This window comes from Drosophila miranda, chromosome XR, assembly GCF_003369915.1.
Source record: "Drosophila miranda strain MSH22 chromosome XR, D.miranda_PacBio2.1, whole genome shotgun sequence".
In the NCBI taxonomy this organism is placed as follows: Eukaryota; Metazoa; Arthropoda; class Insecta; order Diptera; family Drosophilidae; genus Drosophila; species Drosophila miranda.
The window spans coordinates 43,643,502-43,669,962 of NC_046674.1; positions in this window are offsets into that span (position 1 = coordinate 43,643,502).

Below are 26,461 nucleotides of genomic sequence, written 5' to 3' on the forward strand. Positions count from 1 at the left end.
TCCGACCAGAGAAAATAAATGGAAGCCAACGCGTTCTTAATTCTATGATCGAAGTTTTATTGGATTGGTTCCCCTCGCACTCCCTCCTACTCCTACTACTACCTTGGCCAGCGGCCAGCTCACCCGCGGATCCGGCGCCTGTGTTCCCGCAGCTCCTCCATGCTTTTCTCTCCTCTCTGGCGCGCGGCCGTTCAACACTTTTTTTTTTTTTCTCTTCACTTCGATGTCCGCGACGTTCCGTCTTCGCTCACTTCCCAGAATCGACTCCTTCTCTCGCTACGGTCGCTCGACGTTCTCGCCACGCCTCGCGCTCGTTTTCGGGCCAACGGGACTTTTCCGAAAGAGCTCCGCTCTGCTGCCGGCTGAGCATGGCTCCCTCTCCTCGCCGTCTTCTTTGCGGTTGTTCCGTGTGAGCTGGCCGTTTGGCGGGATTTCGGCTATGCAAAACATAACTAGCTTATTTACTACTATAGCATATGGTTGTGAGTAATCCAATTATTAATATTATTATTATTATTCTTGTTACTATGTGAGGGTCCCAGTATGGGTCCTCACACCCTCTCCTTACTTCGGGGGGCCCGTGAGCGAATAGTCACTTTGCTCGTCTTGCTGATGTGGACCTGGAAGAAGGTGTTGTCCGCCTCTGCCAAGAATCGGACATCTTTACGCCGCGGGTTGACGAGTTGTGCCAGGAGCCGGGCTTTCAGGGTGTCTGGCAGCCGGCCGTCGGGCGTACGTACTCTCCAATCCGCCTCCCCAGTCACCCAACGAACGGCTGGGTTGGGGGTCGACGTTTCTGGTATCTCCGGACGGCCGCCCTCGGGTTGTAGGATGGCGTCCAGATCGCAGGCGTCCGGTAGCTCTGCGTCTTCGGTGGCGATGTCTTCGGGACGCAGGATGGCGTCAAAGTTGCTGACGGCCGGTAGTCCTGCATCTTCGGTGGCGATGTCTTCGGGACGCAGGATGGCGTCAAAGTTGCTGACGGCCGGTAGTCCTGCATCTTCGGGGGCGATGTCCAACCCGTCTATCCGTTCGAGAAGGTTGAGCGTATCAAGGGCCCCGAAGAGTGCCGGAAGCGGTGGCTCTTCCCAGCGGAGCACCTCTTTTTCGAACTCCGTCGGCTCGAATTGCTGGCGGTATCCGCGTGCGGTGGCACCTGGCAGCCCGTCAGGGATAGTGATGGCCTCTGCCCCCTCGTCGGGGCTCGGACCCGGAGCGGTGTAGTCGGCTGCTTCTCCTACGGTGGCGTGTCCAGGGCCCTGCGCGTGGTCTTCGGCGACCTGGTCGGGGTTGACCTGGCTGGGGCCCTGAGCATGGGTGAACGTGGCTCTGGCGGCGTTGCCAGGGCTTGGGTCCCTGTACGTCTGGGCCACGTCTCCTGTAATATTGACGTGATCGGGGTCTGAATCGTGCCCCTCGATGATCTGGTCGATGCGGGGCCAGCTTACGACGTCGCCGCATAAATTTTCCCAGCTGAGGACCTCTGGGTGGACTTGGAATTCTCGTGGAGTGGGGCGAAGAATCAGTTCCTCGATGATCTCCCAGTCGACTGGGGGCTCCGGCCTGGCTTTTGTCGTAGTTCTCCGACGGCGGGGGTCTCTCGCATTCGATGAGCTGTGAATAGGCATGGACTTGTTGACTACAGGCAAGAAATACTTTGATACTCTATGAGTGCGGCGGAGCGGTTATAGACTTAATGAGAATCTCCAAAATGTCGGCCTTGGTTGGTCCCTTCGGTACAATCACGGTTGCGGTTTGCCCTTGAAGGAACAGCCACGCCCGCTTCGTTTGGTGCGTCGTTCTTCGAAGGATGTCCGGGTCCCGGAAGCGGATGTGTCCAGGAGAAGCGGCCACGCACGCCTCGTTCGGTGCGTCGTTCCTCGCAGGATATCCGGGTTCCTGAAGCGGATGGGTCCAGGAGAAGCAGCCACGCACGCCTCGTTCGGTGCGTCGTTCCTCGCAGGACATCCGGGTTCCTGAAGCGGATGTGTCCAGGAGGAGCAGCCACGCACGCCTCGTTCGGTGCGTCGTTCCTCGCAAGATATCCGGGTTCCCGAAGCGGATGTGTCCAGGAGGAGCAGCCACGCACGCCTCGTTCGGTGCGTCGTTCCTCGCAAGATATCCGGGTTCCTGATTGGTTTCGTCTCTGTGTATCCGGGGTGTCAGCATCGTCGTGGCGGTTTGAGTAGATCTGCGTTGTAATCAAGATTGTTGTATATTGGTTCGGTCAGGGTCGTCTTCACTGTCCGTCCTGATCTGGTCGGTCTTTTCGTCATCTTCGTCGATGGTCGGGTAGAACGCCTTCAGGTCGTTCAAACTGGCTGATCGCTGCTTACGTCCGTTTAGAACCTGTAATCGGACGAGATTCGGAGAGAGAAACTTGGTCACCCGGTATGGTCCCTCGAATTTCGTGGCCAACTTGGAGGCGAAGCCTTCGGCTGCTTTGGACAGAGTGTGGCGACGTAACATCACTTGGGATCCAATAGCCGGTTTCCATTCCCTACGGCGGAGGTTGTAATGTCGTTTTTGCTCTTCTGATGCTTTGTCGCAGTTTGTTTTTGCGATTTCGAACACCTCTCTCATCTGTCGTGCCCTGGTCTCCGGGTCGGCGATGCTAGTTCCCGTTCCTGGCGTAACCTCGTCGTACAAGGCGCCTGGCAGTCTTGGCTCGCGACCTTGGATCAAAAACGCGGGGCTGAATCGCGTCGAATCGGACACGCTTGAGTTGATCGCGAGCGTGATTTCTGGCAAGAGCTCGTCCCAAGTGTTCTGTTTTCCGTCGATGTATTGCGCCACCATCGTTTTAATTGTTCTGTTCGCGCGTTCTGTTGGATTTTGTTGGGGAGTGTACGGGGCAGTATGCTGAAGTTCCATCCCTAGCCTTTTGCAGAATCCTTTGAACGATCGGCTGGTAAACTGTGCCCCATTGTCGCAAACGAAGGTACGAGGGGTACCAAAGCGGCTTAGGATTCTTTCTCGGAATGATCTTTCCAGGTGTGGCGTAGTTGCCTTGCGTAGAGGCACCAGTTCGACCCACTTACTAAATGCGTCGAAGAAAACCAGGAGGACGGTGTTTCCATGTTTGGAGCGGGGCAACGGCCCAACAAAGTCGGCGCATAACACGCTGAAGGGTTCGTCAACTTGTCTGGTGAACATTTTCCCCGCCGGTTTGAACTGGCTCACCTTGTATTTTTGGCACACTACGCATTGGCGAACGTATCTGGCGACTTCTCGGAACAGGCCTGGCCAGTAGTACTTTTGGGCGACTCGTGTGCTTGTTTTTCGGATTCCTAGATGTCCGGCCGTCGGGTGGTCATGGCATTCTTTTAGTACGCGTCGTCTATGTTCTGCAGCGACGCAGAGTTTCCATGGGGTGGAGTCTTCTTCTTCGGGCACGGTGTGCAGGCGCCGATACAGTTGTCCACTCTCGCTTCGGTAGTCTTCATATTTGCCCGGCTGCTGCCTGATTCTCGCCAACATTTTCCTGATCCACTTGCACTGTGACTCCTCCTCCAGAGCTTGATGTAGTAACTCCAATGGTTGGCGGGAAAGTGCATCTGCTACCACGTTCTGCTTCCCTCGGCGATAGCGAATATCGAATTGATATTGCTGCAGCTCCAAAGCCCAACGTGCTATCCGTCCAGTGGGGTTGTCGATCGAGTTGATCCATTTGAGGGCGAGATGGTCCGTGATCACGTCAAATCGGTATCCTTCCAAGTAACAGCGCAGCTTGCGGATTGACCACACTATTGCCAAGCATTCCTTCTCAGTAACGGAGTAGTTCTCCTCGGCTTTGGACAAGCGTCGACTCGCGTAGGCTATTACTCGTTCCTCGTCCCTTATCTTTTGTGTAAGGACGGCTCCTAATCCTTGTTCGCTAGCGTCGGTTTGCAATGAGAATTTTTCAGAAAAATCAGGGCAGGCGAGGACCGGCGCTTCGGTTAACCTGATCTTCAACTCCTCGAAGGCTTTCTCCTGTTCTTCCGACCATTTCCATTGCCGATCTTTCCTTAACAACGCCGTCATGGGTTCTACTATTTCGGAAAAGTTGGGTACAAACCGCCGGTACCAGGAGGCCATACCGATGCATCGGCGAAGTTCCTTGACACCTGCCGGAGGTTTCAGGTTGCGCACTGCGGCGATCTTGTCAGGATCCGTGTGTATGCCGTTCCCGCTGATGACGTGTCCTAAATACTTCAGTCTGCGTTTGAAGAAGCTGCATTTGTCCTTGTTGAGTCGAAGATTAGCCTTGCGCAGCCGCTGTAGAACTGTCCCAAGATGCCGCATGTGGTCCTCCACGGTGTGCCCGATGACGATAATGTCATCAAGATAGGCGAATGCGTGTGGTTCCATGTCGGGGCCAATCACGCTATCCAGTGCTCGCTGGAAGGTCGCGCCGGCGGAGTGAAGGCCAAAAGGCATCACTTTCCAGTGAAACAACCCGCGGCCCGGCACGGTGAACGCCGTGCACTCGCGGCTGGTTGGGGCAAGCGGAATTTGCCAGTAGCCGCTCTTCAGGTCCAGGGTCGATATGTACCTGGCATCTCTCAGCTGTTCCAATATGTGGTGAATCCTGGGGAGGGGATACGCGTCGGGGATTGATCGCGCGTTCAACTGTCGGAAGTCTATGCACATCCTGATGTCACCTGTTTTCTTGCCCACGAGGACAATTGGGGCGCTATGTGGACTCTTCGAAGGTTCAATCTGCCCTTCCTTAAGCAGTTCGTCGACCTGTTTATTAATGACGGCTTGCATAGCGGGGTTTTTTGGATAATAACGTTGTTTTATAGGCTTGTTGTCGCGCATCACGATGGTGTGTTCTGCAATGGGGGACACTCCGCTGAGGCCGTCGAATTGTTTCAGTTCCTGTTGCAACCATTCGGTGATCCGGGGTTCCAGGGGTTCGTCGTCTTCGGGCTCGAATCCAGGGGCCAAAACGTCGGGCAATTGGGATATACTCACGGTGGCCACTGTTGCTCCCTGTGTCCGTTCCCTGGTGCGCCTACGGCGGGGCCCGTTGTCGCCGATGCCGGGCTCGAATCGCACTCGTTTCTTGGATCGCTGCTGTACCTCGTGTACCCGGAAGGGGTTTTTCAGCATGGCTCTGTGGTCGAGGCCGGGGAGCGCCGATGTCCATCCGGGTTGGTATCCTGCCGGGGTCGAGACCTCGCCCGAATTCCTAGAATTCCTTGAAGAAACGGCCACGCACGTCTCGTTTGGTACGTCGTCCCTCGCAAATTTTCCCCACCTCACCATCATGGATCCCAGGGGATCGGCCACGCGCTCCTCGTTCGGCACGTCGTTCCTCGTCGGTTCTTGATGCTGGGCGACCCGGTCTCGGCTGAGATTCGTAGGTTGATCCAGGCGGGCTGGGGATCCTATGTCTTGAGTCCTGGTATCATGGCTGTGTTTAAATTGCAGGCGCAAGGGGACTCCTCCACACTGCAGGGTCGCGTCTATTCCGCATAGGAAATCCATCCCGAGGAGGACGTCATCCAGCACGTCTTTCATTACTAGCACCGGCATCTTTACTTGTTGATCTCCTAGTCGTATGTCTGCCATCAGCGCCTGAGTCAATTCCCGGAGGGACCCATCCGCCAATCTGATCGTCGTTCGCACCATCGCTATACTCTGTCCGTTGTCCAGCTCCAGGGCTTTGCGTTCGCTAACGAAGCTCCGTGTGGCGCCTGTGTCCAGAGTAGCGAGTAGGTCCTCTCCTTCCATGGTTACTTGCGCGCGAATTCGTCCTCTCTCCAGCCGCAGGGTTCCCTTTACTGCCTCGGGGTGGGATTGGCGGTCTTCGCCCGGTCCCCTGCCGAGTGAAGCGCCTGTCCGTTTCCCGACGAATTCCTGCGACAGCATTCGATGGTGCGTAGCCCGCGACGGCCGCAGTCCCAGCAGTACAAGACTTGGGGCTGTTTACACTCCCTGGAAAAGTGTCCGGACCCGCCGCAGTTCCTACAAGCATGCTGCACGTCGATTATGGGGTCGGCGTCTTGGAGGATGGTTCCATTCCTGACATCCGGCTGCTGCGAGTCCGTCGACCAATCCCTCACCTGGGTTCTATCGTGCCGGAGATCCTGTGTCCTCGCGGCCGCGTGATTCCTTGGTCCTCGTTGACCAGCCGTTGGCCCTAAAGTTTCCCGCGGATGGGTGTCTCGTGCTTGGTTCGCGTAGCCCGTGAGCTCCGACGGTCCCTTGTTACGCGTCACCTCGAAGTTCACAACCAGTTGCGTTAATTCGGAGAGAGAATCAAAATCTTTTCGTCTCGTAAACAACTGGTATTCCGGGAGCATGTTATCGTATATCCTTTCCAATTCCTGAGCCTCGGTGTATCCCGCGCGCTGCATCATTAGTCGAATGTCCACGAGGTACGTTTTAAACGCTTCTTTTGGTCGTTGAAAATGGGTTCGGATCTCGTCTTCTAGCCGTTGAAAGTACCGGGGAGGCAAAAAAAACTCTGAAAACTCTTTGCGAAAGGTCTCCCATGGTTCTCCACTAAGGCGGCTCGTTCGAAACCAACTCTCGGCCCGACCGGTCAACAACACGAGGATTCCTTGTGATAAGTGGCGTAGATCTATCTTATAAGTGGCTGCCCTCTCTTGCACGTGCTCCAGGAAACTTAACGGATCGCCGGACCCATCAAACACGATTCCCCAGCGGACCATTTTCTCGGTGATCGCAGCGTTAAAATGCTCTTCGTTCCAGGTGGACCCCTTCGTTGGTGGGTCCTTGCTACCGTGCAGGTTTCTCTGCGCGGCACCGACGTCGATGCCATGGAGTAGGCTCTCTGCCGGCACAGCGGATCCCGACGCCACGATACTACGGCTACTGGCGGGTACGACATCATACGCAGCCGGGGGATGGGGTTGTAGGTTAAGAGGCGCGAGTGTAGAAGGGCGGGGAGAAAGTGGTTTAACCTCTGGAGTCACGGCGACTCCGTACTGGGCCTCCAATTCCTCCAACCGAGAACGCGCCGTACTTGGTAAATCGGCCGAGTTTGCGAAGGTCGCGAGTCGACGTCTCAACTCTTCGACAGTTCCAGCGCTGTCTAACCCAAGCTCCGCGGTAATCATCTCCAACTCGTTCTTGCGCCTGACCGAAATCCACTTGACTCCCATGTTGAGTTGGTCCGGGTCACTGTTGCTGCACGTGGTCTACGATCAAATGTCTGGAGCGTCGCCCGAGGAGTCGAAAAACGTAGCTAAGGACGCGGCGAAAGACGGGGCTCTGAATCCTTAAACGGCGAGGACGCGTGCGAGGCTATTCGGTAGTGAATTACCGGTGGGCCGTCTTGGTCGTGGGCCTGGACACGGGGGCTGGCAATTAACACGCGCTTGTTCAGGGGTACTTCAGTCGTTGGTTTCTGCAGGATTGTTCCGGTTAGAATCCGTTGGTTCGTGTTCAGTTTCGGGGGGAGCGCGAGGTGGACAGAAGACGCGGGGATCGCTGTCTTTCGCACGTTGTATGCTGCGGGATAGGGACCACTGTATGCTGCGGGATAAGGACCACTGTATTTTGCGCGTTGTGTACTGATCGAAGGCAGGGGATCACTCTGTTTCACACGTTGTATGTTTGACCGAATGCTGAGGATGACTGTCTCTTGCGTTGTATACAACCCGGCTTATATTGGGTCTGGCTGAACGGCCGAGCCTCTGCCGACGTCGACGTCTCGGAGTCGGCCGAGAACACCACGCGAGAGAGCCGCGGGCGAATGGTTAGGTAAATAGTCGAAGATCGGGGGGTGCGGGTAGTATGAGAAAGGGATAATTTCATGTATTATACTCGTGGGTCGTTCGGCTCATGCCCGCCGCCGACGCCCAGAACTGTTCTCCGGTCTTCACCCCCTCTCTCCCCACTGAGATGTAACAGAGGTCTGGCTGCCCTTGGCTCTTTCCCCACTGTACCGGGCGCTATGATCCCGCATGGTTTTGCCTGAGGATAACGGGGACCACAGAATTTTCGTTCTGCTTTGCGTGCTGCTTCGTCGCTGGTGTTTCGCTTGGATTTTTTTTTTTTCTCTTTCTGCTGGACATGGGAAGGGCATCACTATGCTTTGCTTGGCTGCGGGCTGTACTTTCATTCTGTCGTTTTCCTCTCTCATTTCCTCTTTCCCGTTCTCTCCTCTTCATTTGCCGACGGCTAACGGGGATTGTACAGCTTTTCAGCCACGCTTTGCTCGCTGCTGGCCTGTACCTTCGTATCGTATTTTCTTATTGATACCCTATAAATTTCTCCTCGGTTTGATGCGGCGCTACCTACGCGATCTACTTGTGGATCTTTAGGCCACGAAGGGTGAAATCCCCCCCCAGAAAACTATCGTTTGAATTGTCTCAACAGTCCCTGCTCGGGCGCCATCTGTAAAGTAGTGATCCTAGGCTGGGGTCAGTCTCGGTCTGCCCAGGGTCACCTACAGTTTATTTGTAAGTTGCTGAGACGTTGAGACTGGGGGGGGAGGCGGGTCGTTGGCGCAGGGATCGCCGAGCCGCCGTCAACGACGGGGCCTTCGGGAGAAATTAGGGAGGGGGGGGGGAAAGCGGCGTTGGGCCGGGCGGCGCGAAACTCACCCGAGACGCTGCACTCCCCGACTTCAGCAGGGTAAAACCCCTGTTGCCAAGGTCGAAGTGGGCCGCGGGTCCGGGGAGGTGAAGGAAAAGGATGAGGGGGGGCGCCTCTGTCGAAACGCGTACCACTTCTCACTCCAGCAGGGTAAAACCCTGTTGCCAGAGTCAGAGCGGGAGCGTAGTGACCGAGAACAGTCAGGAAAACGGGTGGGGAGGGGGTGGAGAGATGACCGCAGTCGGTGGTCCGACCAGAGAAAATAAATGGAAGCCAACGCGTTCTTAATTCTATGATCGAAGTTTTATTGGATTGGTTCCCCTCGCACTCCCTCCTACTCCTACTACTACCTTGGCCAGCGGCCAGCTCACCCGCGGATCCGGCGCCTGTGTTCCCGCAGCTCCTCCATGCTTTTCTCTCCTCTCTGGCGCGCGGCCGTTCAACACTTTTTTTTTTTTCTCTTCACTTCGATGTCCGCGACGTTCCGTCTTCGCTCACTTCCCAGAATCGACTCCTTCTCTCGCTACGGTCGCTCGACGTTCTCGCCACGCCTCGCGCTCGTTTTCGGGCCAACGGGACTTTTCCGAAAGAGCTCCGCTCTGCTGCCGGCTGAGCATGGCTCCCTCTCCTCGCCGTCTTCTTTGCGGTTGTTCCGTGTGAGCTGGCCGTTTGGCGGGATTTCGGCTATGCAAAACATAACTAGCTTATTTACTACTATAGCATATGGTTGTGAGTAATCCAATTATTAATATTATTATTATTATTCTTGTTACTATGTGAGGGTCCCAGTATGGGTCCTCACACATGAAACCGACAATCTACAAGTCAGCGATCTAGTAATTGTCAAGGATGACCGACTGCCACCCAACGAGTGGAAACTGGGAAGGATAATAGAAGTTCACCCTGGAGCTGACAGTTTAGTCAGAGTCGCAACTGTTAAAACAGCATCAGGCGTATACAAACGATCGGTCTCTAAACTATGTCGGCTACCGTTGCCACAGACCTCAGAATAATCCTACCACCGTTGCTAGCTCCATTCGACCATACATGTACCATAACGAACACTTTACTTATTCACAGAGCATTCACATGTGACATCCTTTGGTTTCTAATACTGGTCCCAGTATTGGGGCATGGACGGTTTTCTAAGGGTTAAACTACAAAGAGAGTGAGAGCGCTCTAACTGCGATTGCCCACTCGGAGAACGGCGTCGTTTCATGCTAGGGCGGCGTAACCTCTTCTCCGATCACCATGTAGTGTCTTCGTTTGCGTGTCGACGAAATCACAACGACAATTAGCAGTTGCAGCCGGCCGCGCTAAAACCCGTATTACCCATTACATTGTACTCTATACGCGATTAAGATTAAAGTTTAAGTTGATTGAAGTCCAAAGGAATAAATCTCGAATTGTCTATATCGTGTAGTACATTATTAAACGCAAAGATTCCCCAGAGCATTTCTGCTCAACATTGAAATCTCGTATCGAGGATTTCACAACAGGACTCTTTCGTCGAAAATTTGTTGGCGTTATCTGCGTCTAGCCCTTCATCAATATATGATGCTTCGAGCTGCTTGCGCAGATTGTCAATATCGGTGGTATATTGAGATGCCGTTTTTCCTTTTTGTTTAATATTGGATATTTTTGCTTTAATAACGTCAGAGAATTCTCCCTTGACGTTATCATTAAGCTTTTGGATTATGCCATTGATCGTTTGTTCACTTTGGAGTTTATAAAAGATAGAGCCCGTTATCTTTGATTTGATAACTTCAATGGCTAGATCTTCTTGATCTCCTTTAGTCCTATCCGTGATTTTTTTTGTTTTTTTTTACCTAAGCTTTATCAAGGTCCATAGCCCTACTAAGGTACCTCTTTTTCAATTTCTTTTAATATAGGAGGTAAAGTTTTAGGAGCAAATTCAATGCTGCTATTATTGTTAGAATAGTCAGAAGTACTATTTGGGATTTTAGATGTGGTGTGTTGTCTACTACATCGACAACATTGATCACATTGGCTGTGCTATCCTGAACTTTAGAGTCATGGTTACCCATCTTGATATCTAAATTGAAATCTACTCATGAAATGGATCTGTTTGGTTCTTTCTTAATTAATTTTTTTTCTCTGCATGTATGTATATTTTTTTTTTTTGCGAGGATTTGTTACCTTATTCTGAGAAATGAAATGTGAGTAGTTTTAGTGAACGGCTGTTAGCTTACATAATTGTTTACAATCTTTTATTTAAAAAAAAAATGCTAACAGCACGTTTGTTAGTTAAAGCCTAACAGAATTAGTATTTCGCAAGCTGCATTTTCATGCATCAGCTTGCTTTGTGGTAGGACTTATATTAAGGCAAGTTAAGGCTTGCGCATTTCTGCGGCCCCTTTGCGTTTCTTCGCTCTTTGGCGAAGTGTTGCCTTTATATTTGCAATACGCTCTATGCAGCGTTGTCGGTCCTCTTCTTCAGTTAACGACTTCAGGATGTCCTCTTCTAAATGTTTTTGGGTTAGAAGTTTCCTTACTTCTCCTCCTCGTTGGGTTTTGGGTTTCAGCTTCTTTTGCTGGCGAGCCCTGTACTCAGCTATTGTGAGTGGGCGTGGTCCATCAGCTGGACACACCTCAAGCGCCTCTTTCAGCGTCGGTGCGTCCCTTTGTTCAATAGGAACAGCATTTTTCATTGGTTCCTTTTCCATGGGCCTATGGGCTCAGGCGGTGCCGGTGCCGGTCATCGCACAGGTCAAGTTATATATTTGTAAGTATGTTATGTTTGTAGTTTATTTTCTTCTTTTAGGCCTATGAGCTCAGGCGGTGCCGGTGCTGGTCATCGCACAGGTGCTTCTAGTGACACACGCTCTTTGTAGCGTTGTCGGTGCCTTTTGAGGTCTTTATCTTCTTCCGTTTTCTTTTGTCGCACTTTTAATTCACTTTTAATTTTAATTGTCCATTGGTTAATTGTTCCATTGTAGTTAAAGAATGGTTATTGGCGTGTGCTCCTTCCGGTTGCGTATTTATAATTTTTTCGCTAATTTATTTTTCACAAAGGGTCCTGTCACGGTCGCCATGTAGAAATGGAATCGTAATCGAATAGAAACAGCGAAAACACTTCTGTTCTTTCTTCGGGTTGTATTCGGAATGAATTCAATTTATTCTTCATAAACTTATTTAGCCTAAAGTACATAATGTTCTTGGTTGAGTTCTGTCGCTAAGGGCAGCGGCAGAACGGGATAATGTAGCATGCCATATGCATGTGTATATTTATGTTTGTAAGAATGTATATGCAGAAGGCATATACATTGGAATGCTCATTTGGCCACTTGGAATATATTGCCGACACTGCAGTTCTCACGCTGCAGGCCAGTCCACAAATAAGGGACTGATCGTTTTACGGCTCTTGAGTGTGGCTATGTTACGTAAACATTGCGACAAAGTGTCTTTATGTTTATGAGCGTGATACTCTACATTAACTTTGGGCATATGACCACTTGACATATTGTATACACTACAATACGGTGAGCATATGCTTATTTGGCATACAACATACTACAGAGGGACCAAAGGTTAGGTTAGGTTGGGGCGGCTGCCGGGCTCGCTCGGAACCCGTCACACTTAGGCCGGTTTCGGCCCGTTGTGATACCGCATAGGATCATTTCCTTCCTGCGTTGTGAGACTTCCTGTCAGCAATTATCCCATCCAGATGCTCTCACAAAGTTCGCTATCCTCCTGGGACATAGTTTGGACATCTCTGAGATGTCGTGTAGAAAGGCTGAGCCCAGGTGCTGTAGCCTTCTTCTGCTGAGAGCTGGGCAGGAGCAGAACAGATGTTCCACTGTCTCCTCCTCTTCCTCGTCTCTACAGCTGCGACAAAAATCGTTATGTGGGGCCCCCAGCCTGTTAGCGTGGGTGCCTATTAGCCAGTGTCCCGTGAGGGAACGTGTGACTACGCTGCACCTTTTCCTGCTTAACTTGAGGAGCCCGGAGGTGCGCTTCATGTCCATGGTCGGCCATGTTTGCCGAGTTGTGCGACATCGTGGCACTGTTTGCCACATATCGTTTTTTAGTCGCTTGTATTGCTCCCTTATAATGAGCTTACAGGTGGCCATTGGCATACAGATATCCTCCTTGTCTTGGAGAAGGGGGATTGTAGTGCCAGATCTGGCCAGCTCGTCCGCTATACAGTTGCCCTCGATGTCCCGGTGGCCCGGGACCCAAATCAGGCTAATAGCAAATTGCTGAGCCATCTCGTGCAGAGATTTGCGGCAGTCTGCCACGGTGGCCGAGTTCGAGGAAATCGCGCTTAGCGATTTGATCGCAGCCTGGCTGTCGCTATAAATGTTTAGCTTGGTTGCCGTGACGGCAGCCGCTTGTAGGCAGTCTAGAGCCTCCCTGATTGCTATGACTTCCGCTTGAAAGACACTGCAATGATCTGGGAGTCTGAAGGAATGCCTTATGCTTTGCTGTTCAGAGTAGATTCCCCCTCCGACTCTGTCGTCCAGCTTTGATCCATCTGTGAAGATGTTTATGGCCCCATCTGGGCCTGGGAGTCCCTCGAGCCATTCGTCTCTGTGAGGGATGATTGTGTCGAAGGGAGTGTCTGTGTACTCTCTTGGAACTTGGTAGTCTGTTTTTGAGGGGACGGTACTGCTATTATTTAATATGGCTGAGTGACTTATGCACTGTGTCACCCATTGATCTGAGTCTCTTAGACGTATTGCTGCTGCTTCTGCCCGTTCCTTTCCTGCGAGGTCAAGGCTCTGTAGGCATAGGATGGCATTTAGCGCATCATTTGGGGTGGTGCGAAGAGCTCCGCTATTGCATAGGGCGGCAGTCCGCTGGACTTTGCCCAGTTGCTTGGTGATCTCCCTTTTTGATAGGGCCGGCCACCACACCGTAACTCCGTAGAGTAGTATTGGTCTAACTATAGCTTGATATATCCATTGGACTATGCTTGGGATCATACCCCATCTTAGCCCAATAGCTTTTTTGCATGTGTAGAGTGCAGTCATTGCCTTCTTCACTCTGTCTTTGACATTCAGGTTCCAGCTAAGCTTCTTGTCAATTACCAACCCTAAGTAACTGGCACTGTCGCTAAAGGAGAGCCTGCATCCTTGTAGTATTGGAGGGTTGAGGGGCGGGACCTTGTATTTATTTGTGAATAGTACGAGTTCCGTTTTTGAGGGAATTACTCCCAGACCGCGCGATTCTGTCCAATCCGACAGTTGCGCTAGCTTTGTGGACATTAAGTCGCACAGTTTTTGGGGGTATTTCGCCGAGAAGATAATCGCAACGTCGTCCGCATAGGCCACGACTTTGCAGCCCCCTCCTTCTAGGTCACATAGAATCTTGTTGACTGCTATGTTCCACAGAAGAGGAGACAGGAAACCACCTTGCGGGGTGCCTCTGTTGACATACCTTGACTGGGCGGACGATCCCATCGATGATGTCACCGTCCTGCATGTGAGCAATTGATTAATGAGCATCACCAAGTGACGGTCCACCCCCAGGTCAGTCAGGGCTTCTGTAATGGCGCCCGGTACAACGTTGTTGAAAGCTCCCTCAATATCGAGAAAGGCTATGAGTGAGTACTCTTTGTGATGCAGAGATTTCTCTACCGCTGAGATCACTTCATGAAGAGCCGTTTCCGTGGATTTTCCTTTGCGGTAGGCATGCTGTGCGCCTGACAGCAACTGAGGGTGTATAGTTGTCCTCAGTTGCAGCCCGACGAGTCTCTCAAAGGTTTTGAGGAGGAAGGACGATAGGCTGATTGGTCTAAAGTCTTTTGCAGCTGAGTGCGAGGATTTCCCAGCTTTGGGAATGAAGACTATCTTTGCCTTAAGCCATGTTCGCGGGATTGTACCCACAGCCAGTATCTTCCTGAAGATACCTTGTAGCCAGTTGATGGCCGTATCCCCGGCCTTCTGAAGTTGGGCCGGGATTACCTGGTCTGGGCCTGGCGATTTGAACGGGTTGAAGCTGTTTATTGCCCAGCTTATGTTACGTTTTGTGAGGATGTGATCCATCGAGGTTACCGGTCCCTCTCCTGGAAGATGTGCCGTCTCGATGGTTGTGCACCCTGGAAAATGTGTGTCTAGTAGAATGTGCAGGGACTCCTCACTGGAGTTAGTCCACGTGCCGTCATTCCTTTTAAGATACCCTAGCGAGGGGTTAGTTTTTGAGAGAATCTTGCGAAGCCTTGCGGCCTCTGACGTTTCCTCAATTTCCGAGCAAAATTTTTGCCAAGAGGACGTTTTTGCTTTCCTTGTTTCCTTTTTATATAGTGACAGACTGATTTTGTAGTCTGCCCAGTGGCTCTCCTCGTTCGCGCTTTTGGCCCTGTTGAAGAGGGTCCTGCAGCTTTTACGTAGGATGTCTATTTGTTTTGACCACCAGGGGGGTTTCTTTTTCCCCCTAGGTTTGCTAGAGGGGCACGCTGCCGCGAAGGCTTTGTTGCATGCCTCTGTGAACCTGTTCACTAGGCGATCTAGGTCGTCTTTTGTGTCAGGGCATGATGGTGCTTTGGAGGGGAGTAAGTCCTCCAGGGCTGAGCTATATTTTTCCCAGTTGGCTTTCCTGGGATTAATATAGTCCTTAGGTTTCGGACACTCGAGGGATAGTGTGGTCTCGATGTATCTGTGGTCAGAGAAAGAGTGGTCATCAAGGACTTGCCAACTCTTGACTATGTCTAACAGGTTGGAAGACACTAGGGTGATGTCAATAACCTCCTGTCGATTTTTAATTATAAAAGTGGGGTCGTTGCCCCGATTACAAATAAATAGATTTGAGTTAAGGATGAAGCTGAAAAGTGACTCACCCCTTACATTTGTGTTCGAGCTCCCCCATTGAGTGTGGTGAGCGTTGGCATCGCAACCTATTAATAGGTCTATGTCCGACCTCTCGCTGTCGCTGGCTAGTTTGCGAACCAGGTCGTTGGGAGGATCGTTTCCCTCATGGGCCATGTAGGACGACATCAGCCTTAGATGTGTCCCTTTCAGCTCTAGGCTTGCCGCCGTGTTGTCGCTATCGCTATAGTTATGGAGCAGAAAGATATTAAGGTGCTTTCTGGCGAGAATGCAGGTGCGGGTTTTACCTTCATGTTGAGCTACAATTATCTTGTACTCCTTCGACCCTAGTCCACAAACCTTGTCTCCCACTATCCAAGGTTCCTGGATCAGGGCTACGTCTGCTCCGCTTTCTTCGAGGCGGAGTATAAGAGCAGCGGATGCTGCTTTACAGTGGTGGAGATTGATCTGAAGGAGCCTCAAGGACATCCTTAGTGTTCTCCACCACTGTAATGTCGGCATCCGGATCGTCCTCGACTTCCTCGTGGCAACACATCGCCTCGAAGTCGCATCTCAGCGTGCCATCGGTGGAGTAGCCCTCTGGGTCTATCTCTGTGTGATCGTCGGGTGCTTCGATCTCCGAGGCAGCGTCCTGCTCGACTGGCTTGTCGACAGGACGTGCCTCGGCCGCCGCATTCGACTTGTAGACCTTTACGGTCACAGAGCTGAACCCAAAATTGAGCTCGCCTTTGGCAGCCTCAATCGGGGCCAGCGACTCTTTGTTGAGGACGACCACCGCCTGGTTTGTGGGGCCCTGTGTCGTCTCAACTTTGACCACCTTCCAATCCGCTGTTGGGAGGTGGGGGTTGCATCCAAAAACTGCGATTGATTATACCCGAGCTGCCCAGCACGAGCCAAGGATCCACCCTCGGATACCGCGAGACAGCAACCAAGACACCGGCCGCCCAGGACGAGCAACCACAACGAGCTACCCAAGGACCACTCCAAGGAACCAGACCAGAGGCGTCCAGCAAGAACCACGAGCCAGGACCCACTACCACTGGACCCCTGGCCACGCCTAGCCACCAGACAACCACGGAAGTAGATCAGCCACGTTTTCCTCAGGGACATCGGGTCTCACTCCCCGGAGGGGGTGAGATCTCGTACTCGTTACTGGCGGACATACTCCGGAAATGGGGATTTACTTTCGACGGCCACGCGGACCCACTAGCGTTCATCGAAAGGCTCAAAGAGCGAGTGGAATCATACGGCGGGAGCCCCGAGTAGTTGCCGCGAGCCATCTCCGGTCTCCTTACAGGTAAGGCCGAAGGATGGTTCCGAACTTTTCAGATGCAGGGACAGAATTGGACAGACTTTCGGAAAGAATTCCTAGAATTCTTCCTGCCCCCCAGATACTTCCAGCGGCTGGAAAACACCATACGAAGTCGGGAACAGAAGCCCAAGGAATCCTTCCAGTATTACCTTATCGAATTACGTCTGATGATGCAGCGAGCCCAGTACACTCGGGAACAGGAACTCGAGCGGATCTACGAAAATCTCCGCCCGGAGTATCAAATGTACACGCGCAGACAGGATTTCCGATCCCTCACAGAATTGACCCAGCTCATCTCTGTCTACGAAACCGCGCGAGACCGAGAAGCACTCCGCAGCATCGGGACTGCACAGAACCATCGACCCCGTGCCGCCTTTACCGGCAGTGGAACCAACCCCCAACGGGGCAACACACACGAGACACCCGGGAAAACCGAGATCGCCAACCGAGGAATCGGCCAGGAGGAAGAGCAAGCGATCGATGTACAACGAGCCTGCCGGAACTGCGGGGAAAACGGCCATTTCAGTGGTGTGTGCACAAACCGACAGAAGCTGTTCTGTTGGGAATGTGGCCACCGAGGGATCCGGACCATCAACTGCTGCCGGAAACCCGCGTCGGGAAACGGATCGGGTCTCCGCCCAACTGGGACATGGACGGAGGCGCGCACCCAGAAACAGGAGAAACCCACCCATTAAGCATGACCGGAGAAAGGATCGCTGCCCTGGTGGACATCAGTGGGAGAGCATTTGCTGCCACCCTCGACACTGGAGCCACACGATCCTTCATCAGTGAGCGGCTGGCGAAGGAGATAGGGACGACCAAGAACAGGCGAGAGGTGAGGACCAGGATCCGCCTGGCAGATGGAACCAGGAAGGAGATCAACCAAGCGATAGCAGTCACAGTGCGCCTGGATCAACAAGAAACACAGGTGTCTCTTCTTATACTCCCCACGGTATTAGACGACTTCATCTTGGGACTCGACTTCCTCTGTGGCATCCGCGCAAGAATCCACTGTGGACGGGCATATCTACAGCTGAAGTCGCAGCAGAAACCCGCTGGGACGATACCATCATGCACCGCCCAGACACGCCCACGGGCCGTCACGTTTGCGGTCTCCACTGCCATCCGAGACCAGCCCCAGACCAACACCCCACAGCCAACCACGAACCATCCAACCGCCGCGACAACAAGACCTTACCCGACAAGATCAAGCAACAACCCAGGACTACGCCACCACAACAGGACACGAAGAAAGCTACGACGGAAAGAACTGCGACACCGATGGATCCAACCATGGCCAGTTCCCCGGCACGAATCCCGACACCAACAGGACAACGCAACACAACAAGGACTTTATCAGAGACAGTTACGGCTCCACTGGATCAATCCAGGGCCAGCTCGTCGAACCAGGAGTCACCAACAGGACACAGCAGGAAGCAAGGGACTTTGGCAGAGACAGCTACGGCTCCACTGGATCAATCCAGGGCCAGCTCGTCGAACCAGGAGTCACCAACAGGACACAGCAGGAAGCAAAGGACTTTGGCAGAGACAGCTACGGCTCCGCTGGATCAATCCAGGGCCAGCTCGTCGAACCAGGAGTCACCAACAGGACACCGCAGAAAGCAGAAGACTTCGGCAGAGATAGCTGCGGTTCCGCTGGACCAACCCAGGGCCAGCTCATCGAACCGGGAGTCAGCAACAGGACCCAGGAATGACCAGGATACTCCAGCAAAGATACCTGCGGCCCCGCGGGATCAATCCAGGGCCAGCTCATCGAACCGGGAGTTACCACGTAGTAACCCAACACGACATCCATCACGCAAGCCACGAACCCCGATACCACAGGACGAGATCACAGAAACCCCGACGACGGACTACCAACTAGAGCCATTAGCCGACGCCGAGATAGCTCGGGAACGCAACCCGTTTCGCCCAGCCGACTCGGATGTCTACGAGAACGCGATCTTGGCCACCATTACCGCCCTGGAACTGGATGACTTATTGCCGTGGCAGCAAGAGCCAGACCCCGAACCACCCCCCACGCCGTGGGCAGGCAAGTTTCTGGAAGAAGAATTGGCGAAATTCGACGGACTAACTGGAGTCTCCCTCATCGCCGAACACACGATAACAATGCGAGACAACAGGCCCGTGAAGCAGCGCTACTTCCCGAAGAACCCGGCCATGCAGAAGATCATCAACGCACAGGTGGACGAGCTGCTCCGGGACGGAAGGATCGAACCATCCCGAAGTCCCCACAGTGCCCCAGTCGTTTTGGTAGGAAAGAAGACCGGAGAAATGCGAATGTGCGTGGATTATCGCCAGCTAAATGCCCACTCGGTGCCTGACGCGTATCCGCTGCCACGGATTAACCACATTCTCGAGAGGCTACGCCACGCTCGCTACATCTCCACGCTGGACCTCAAAAATGGATACTGGCAGATCCCGGTGGCCAAGAACAGCAGAGAGGCAACAGCATTTACCGTCCCCGGCAGAGGACTCTTCCAGTGGAAAGTCATGCCTTTCGGCCTGCACTCAGCCCCAGCGACGTTCCAGCGAGCCTTGGACAGCGTCATCGGACCCACCATGGAGCCGTACGCGTTCGCGTATCTCGACGACATCATCGTCATCGGAGCCACACTAGAAGAACACATCGACCACCTTCGCGAGGTCTTCAGGAGGCTGCGAGAGGCGAACCTCCGACTAAACCGAAACAAGTGTAGTTTCTTTAGGAAGAGTTTAGTCTACCTCGGCCATGTCATCAGTGAACAAGGCATCCACACGGACCCAGACAAGGTTAGCGCAGTCCAGAAACTAGCACCGCCCACCACACTGAAAGAACTGCGAAGCTGCATCGGGATGGCATCCTGGTACCGACGTTTCGTCCCCAACTTCGCCACGGTGGTCCAGCCCATGACCAACCTGCTGAAAAAGGATCAAAAGTGGGAGTGGACAGACAAACAACATCAGGCATTCGAGACTCTCAAGGAAAGACTCACGCAAGCACCAGTCCTGGCATGCCCCGACTTCGCCGAGCGATTCGTACTCCAAACGGACGCCAGTTCGTATGGCCTCGGAGCAGTGTTGACACAACAGATCGACTGAGCAGAAAGTGTCATCGCCTACGAGAGCCGTCGACTACTCAAGGCAGAAGAAAACTACTCGGCCACCGAGAAAGAGTGCCTTGCCATAGTCTGGGCAATCAGGAAGCTCCGATGCTTCCTGGAAGGATACCACTTCGATGTAATCACGGATCACCTCGCCTTGAAGTGGTTGAACTCCATCGATAATCCAACAGGACGCATAGCCCGCTGAGCCTTGGAGCTCCAGCAATATCGGTTTGACATTCACTACCGTCGAGGAAGCCAGAACGTTGTGGCTGACGCCCTCTCGCGACAGCCAGTAGAAACCCTGCAGCGAGTGGACGAGGACCGGGACCCATGCCCCTGCCCCTGGCTGCAGAAACTCCGCAAGCGGATCCAGGAACAGCCGGAAGGGCATCCGGAGTTCATCATCGAGAGCGACCAAATATACAAACGAGCCAGCAGCAGAACCAGCGAAGAAGACCCTATCAAATGGAAACTATGTGTCCACAGGGACCACCGCCGACGCGTGCTGGAAGAGTGCCACGACCATCCGACAGCAGGACACCTCGGGATCAGGAAGACAGCGACACGAATAGCCCAGAGGTACTACTGGCCCGGACTGCACCGAGATATCGCCCGATATATCCGGCAGTGAACCAAGTGCCAGCAGTACAAGGTAAGCCAAACCAAACCAGGAGGGAAAATGCACACTCGCCAAGCCCAAGAACCAATGGACATCGTCTGCGCCGACTTCATCGGACCATTGCCCCGATCCAAACACGGCAATACTATGTTGCTGGTGTTCTTCGACGCGTTCAGCAAGTGGGTGGAGTTGGTCCCCCTCCGTAAGGCCACCACCGCACTACTGGAGACCGCTTTCCGGGAACGGATCCTGAGCCGCTTCGGAACCCCACGGAAATTCGTTTGCGACAACGGGACCCAATTCACAAGTCGCTCTTTCCGAAAGTTTTGCAAACTCGCAGGCACGGAATTGGAGTATACGGCGCCCTATACCCCACAACAAAACCCCACGGAACGAGCCAACAGGACGATCAAAACCATGATCGCCCAGTACATCGATGGAGACCAGCGGACATGGGACGAGCTGCTGCCCGAACTCAGCCTAGCCATCAACAGCAGCACATCGGACACCACAGGCTTCAGCCCAGCATTCATCGTACTCGGCCGGGAACCTCGGTTGCCTGGAGCCTTGTACGAGGAGGCGACCCCAGGACTAGGCGAAGTGACAGAGATCCCAACCGACAAGGCCAAGCGACTCAAGGAAATCTTCGCCATCGTACAGAAAAATACGCAGCAGGCATCACAGACGCAGAGCAGGAACTACAACCTACGTCGACGCGAATGGAGACCTACGATCGGGACGCCCAACATCACCTATCCAAAGCGGCGGACAACTTCGCTGCCAAGCTGGCTCCCAAATATGAGGGGCCTTACAAAGTAGTAAAATTTATTTCCCCCACCATAGCACGACTCCAGAAGCACCCGGGAAGACAACGACGAACGGCCGGACTAGCCGACCTCAAGGCCTACCACGACAACGAGCACACCCTCACCAGCGACGACAACGAGCACCCCCTCACCAGCAAAGACGAAGAAGACAACGAAGACAACGATGACGGCGACCCCAGCACCAGGAAAACCGCGAGTTCATGAGGGCCACTTATGGTAGTGCGCTGCCATAATGTCCTCGCCCCACAAGGGGCAACCGCGTACACACGCAGTAAGATAGCTTAACTCCCCTTAAGGGATTAGAGTAAGATAGTGTTGGGTAAACATCGTTCAATTTACTGAATAAGTTCGTTCGTTCATTTTTATGCAGTGAACTAAGTCGATCTTTTAGTTCGTTCCTTTTTGTTCATCTTATTCGTTCTTTTTCGTTCATCGTTCTTTTTTGTTCATCGTTCTTTTCCGTTCGTTCTTTTTTTTTCATCGTTCTTTTTTTCATTGTCCCTTTAGTTCGTTCTTTTTTGTTCTTTGGCCTGTTTTGTTTATCGGTCTTTTTGTTCTTAGTTCAATTTTAAAGTCTCATATCTAGTTTTAAGCTTATATGTAAATAATGCACTACAATTCATTGACGTTTTAACTTCTTAAATTTATTTTAATTCGTACTTAGTACTTGATATCGTTAGGACACAACCAACAGTTTCAATTAAGTATCTCGTTTTCCATTTTATATGTTTTACAAGTCGGGGCTGAAAAACAATAATCAATTTTACTTATGTTGTCCATTATAATTTTAAAACCTATAAAATAACACCATTTTTAAGTATTTCACATATTATTATGTAAAAACATAAGGCTTTCAACCTTATTGGGCGTCAAAAGCGTTCGTCTTTTGCGGACTATTTCTCCTGCTGCAGAAAATAGGCGCTCACATGGCACCGACGTGGCCACCAAACAAAGACGTTTCAACGCATATTCGTATAGTCGTGGATATACATTTTTTTCGCTGCGTCCACCAGATCAAAGGGTCCTGCTTTCTATTGATGTTCTCTTCTGCTAGGTATTTATCTACCTCTCTAATGGCAGCAGCCGTGTCACAGCTTGGCTTTGTTATTTGGTTATACTGCTTGTCATACTCGTCCCAAATGCCACTTTTGGTTGGCGACGTTTTGACGGTTTCGATTTGTGAAGACAGATCATCAGCAACATTATCAACCAATCCCGTTTGAGCGATCTTACATTGTAGAGCTGCAACTGTTTTTTCATAGCATTCATCGGACCTAAAACCCCGTTTTTTAAATCTTGGGTCTAGTATGGTGCTCTCTGCATACAAAATATTATTTTCCAAATCGCCAAAACGTACGGTCAACTGCTCTTTGAGTTTTTCTACGACTGCCCGTAGAAAATCATCTTTTGGAATAGCTTTGGCTATGGATTGATGCAGCAATGTGGCCATTATAATAACATTTGATAAGGTGACATTTTTCTCTGCTGAAATTTCAGTTGTTATTTCAGAAAATGGCTTCAGCACTGGCAATACACCATCAATAATTTCCCATTCTGCCTGGGTCAGTACTAGTTCAGGGCGTAGAAGGGAAATGACCACCATAACTCCATCTTTTTGTATGTTGAGTTCCAACGTGTAGGCACATCTTGTGTCAGCTTAAGGTCGGGAAGATTTAATTGGCTATTAATTTCTTTGAGCTTCTTGAATCCGGATGAGCTGCGATTAAAAAATTCTACAATTGCCCCTGCTTTGACCCTTACACTGTCAATTGGTCCCAGTGCTTTCTGTACAATGATGTTCAAAGTGTGGGCAAAGCATGGAATATGGCGCCAATTTCCCAATTTTATCGCTGATACGATATTGGCAGCATTGTCTGATGCAATTGCAGTAATTTTATCTTCAATTTTCCAATCAGCTGCAACACTCTGAAGAAAAGAGCAAAGATTGAGGCTTGTGTGCCTCTCACCGAACGCTTCACAAGCTAGCATATGCGAAGATAGTTCCATATTAGTCTTGTCTATGAAGTGTGCGGTTACAGCTATGTAACTCTCATTGGTGAGCGATGTCCATCCATCAGTTGTGAGACAAACTCCAGATGCAGATGCTATCTTCTCTTTCACATTGGCAATTAACTCACTGTGTATATTTGAAAGTAGCACATTAGACAGCGTTTTACGTGTGGGCAACTTATATCCAGGGCAATTTGAAACGTCCTCTATCAGCTTCTTAAAATCCGGCTCCTCCACGATCCGGAGAGCATGATGGCCTTTGGAAATCATTCGCACTAACTGTTTGTCTAATTGCTCACTTTTACGCGCTGTCGGTGGCTTCTGAACAAATGCAGTTATTTCTTGCTGCGATGTTGGGGCGGCAGAATAACTGGCTTCAGTACTTCCTTGTCGTTCAATTTCATCGAGAGAAGCTGGGTGTTTCAACTTCAAATGCCGTGTTAAATTGCTCTGTGAACCTCCGGCTATACTCAAATCCGACTTGCAGTACTTGCACTTTGCCTTTTTGTCATCTATGGCATCGAAGTGATTCCATAAAGCACTAAATTTACGTTTAAGCGACATTTCAAAACAGTTTAAATTTCTTTTCAACTTTCTTGCCAGAGTCCGCCACAACAAAATGTGAAAAGAGCTGCCATACCAACTCAAAAATAGCGAACAAAACGAAATGAGCAAAACAAAAAGAGCTGCCATACCAGCTCAAACATAGCGAACATGAGGAACAAAAACGAACGAAAACGAACGATGAACAAAAAAGAACGACAGATGAACAAAAAAGAACGATGAACAAAAAAGAACGAACGGAAAAGAACGATGAACAAAAAAAGAACGATGAACGAAAAAGAACGAAAAAGAACGAATAAGATGAACTTATTCAGTTCGTTCACTTCCATGAATAGTTCATTTTTGTTCGTTCGTTCATGAACGACCCAACACTAGAGTAAGAAATATCCAGAAACTAGAGAACGCACCGATCAGGGAAACCCAGGGCCCAGGGCACACAAGTGGCACAGGTCAGGTTCTTACCAAACAAGGTTTCTTCCCCCCACCAGATCCGACATGGACAACCCAAGGACGAGCGACGCACAGCCTCTAGAGGCAGAGGATGGCACGGAGGGGCATCCTAGGGGTGCGTCGCCACCCAGCTCAAGGCAACCACGGTCCACGACCAGCCAAACACAAGCAAGTCACCACTCCCCGACCTCGCAAGCAGAACCGGGCAACACCACGCAGCATGGCCCATCAACTGGAGCGATACCGCGACCACCCAGGCCGCCTAGGCCATCCCGACGTCGGGCCCGCCCCGAAGGCCCACCGTCGCCCCGCCGTGCGACAACCATGACCTGGGCATGGTTCAACGACATCGTCCATCCGAGCACGTCGCGAGACAACCCGTCTGGTATCCTCACAGTGGAGGCAATGCGATCATCGGACTCAGACGAGGAGGTCCGAGCAGGCCGGGCCCAGCAGGAGCCCCCCAGACGCCCACGCCGCCGCAAGCATCCAGGCCAAGGAGCAGGCACCGCCGTCACCCCACGCGCGACTCGAAGACGCGTCGAGCCAGGACACGTCGACCTGGACCCCAACTCCGAGGTGCAGAACAGCTCCCCAGTCGCGCACAAACTGCGGCTGCGGTCCCCACCACCACCGCCCTATTACCTGTACCGCATGGAAAACCCGCAGACCCCACGGCCGAACCACGACAGCAGCTCCGACGAAGGGTTCACCAGCCCGACGATGGAGGCCGACAAGCACTGGGAGCCGACCCACCTGGCAAGCACCGACGATGAGGTCTTGCATGACCACCGTTTCGGAAAAGCGGGTGGCCGCCCATGGGTCAAGCACTCCGTCCTGGACCTAAACCGCCAACTGGAGGCCGAGCGGGCCACGACGGGCTCATACTCGGACGTGAGCGAGGACGAAGATGGGCCGGCCGATTGCCAGAAGAGCGCTCCAGCCAACATCGCAGTTGACGTGGCACCCTGGACCACCTGGAAGGACGCCGACAAGACCCTGCAGCTGCTGCTCGCCCATCCACGACCCATCACCCCACCCAGGCCCGAGAGGGAGATCATCCCTGCGTCGGACAACGACACAGCAAGCAGCGACGAGGTACAGCTCCTAGGAGAGGATGACACCACTCCGCTACGGATCCGCGACAGCAGCCCGGAAGAAGCCTTGCCCCGACGGCTCCGGAACATCGCCCTTCACGGCGAGGACGAGCCACCGAGACGCGTAACCGGCAATGAGCTGCCCCAGCTACTCCAGGAACTCGGCCTGGAGGACGGACCCGTGTCCCCGATACCCAGGGATGACGGGGACGAGGAGGTAGCCCGCATTCTGGGAGGGCAGGAGAACCCAAACGGCCCGATCCCGGACACCAGCTGGGACGACGGTTGGCACGCCCAACTGCAGGAGTGGGACACGCAGGAGGAGGCGGCAGCCCCGGAAAGAAAGAAGAATCGCGATTGGCAGCCGCTGGACTACGCACCAATGGAGTGGCTATCGCCAGCTCCCACCGACCACAACGCCCCGAACCCGGACCCGACAGGCTGCACGGCCCGAGAGGCCGAACCAGGAAACCCGAGTCACCCAAAGGAGGACAGCGACCTGTCATTGGGCTTGGAAGAGGCCGAGGCGGGCGTACTGCTCACATCGTTCAAGGAGATGCCCGAGCTGAACGTGTTGCAGGAGGAACAGGCATGGCCAATCGCCCCAGTCGCCTGGCGGGTAAGCACGCCTGACCGCCGCATCCCGCAAAGCCTGCTGGAAGGCGCCAGCGCTCAGGCAAACGCGGCGCGGCACGGTAGCAGCCGGATCCGCAGCCTAGAATACCACGACGGCCAACGGTTCCGCGTGTCCATCAGCGGAAATTTGGTGCGCATTTCACCACGCCCCACCCCGAAGTAGGAAGGGAGTATGAAGGCATAAGCCTCCACAAAAGAAAACCTGACCACAAAACTATCCCCTGAAGGGACAGCCCCGGGGGGGGGGCTTATTATCCCATTATTACTTCATTTTTTATTACTTCATTTTTTAGTACTATTATGACAAAGACAACGCTGAATCTTTATTTTCCCCAAATTAAAAGTAAGAAATAGGCTACGAGAACCCCAAATGGTGAGGCCTTTTTACTTAGTAGTAGTGTTGTGAAATCCTCGATACGAGATTTCAATGTTGAGCAGAAATGCTCTGGGGAATCTTTGCGTTTAATAATGTACTACACGATATAGACA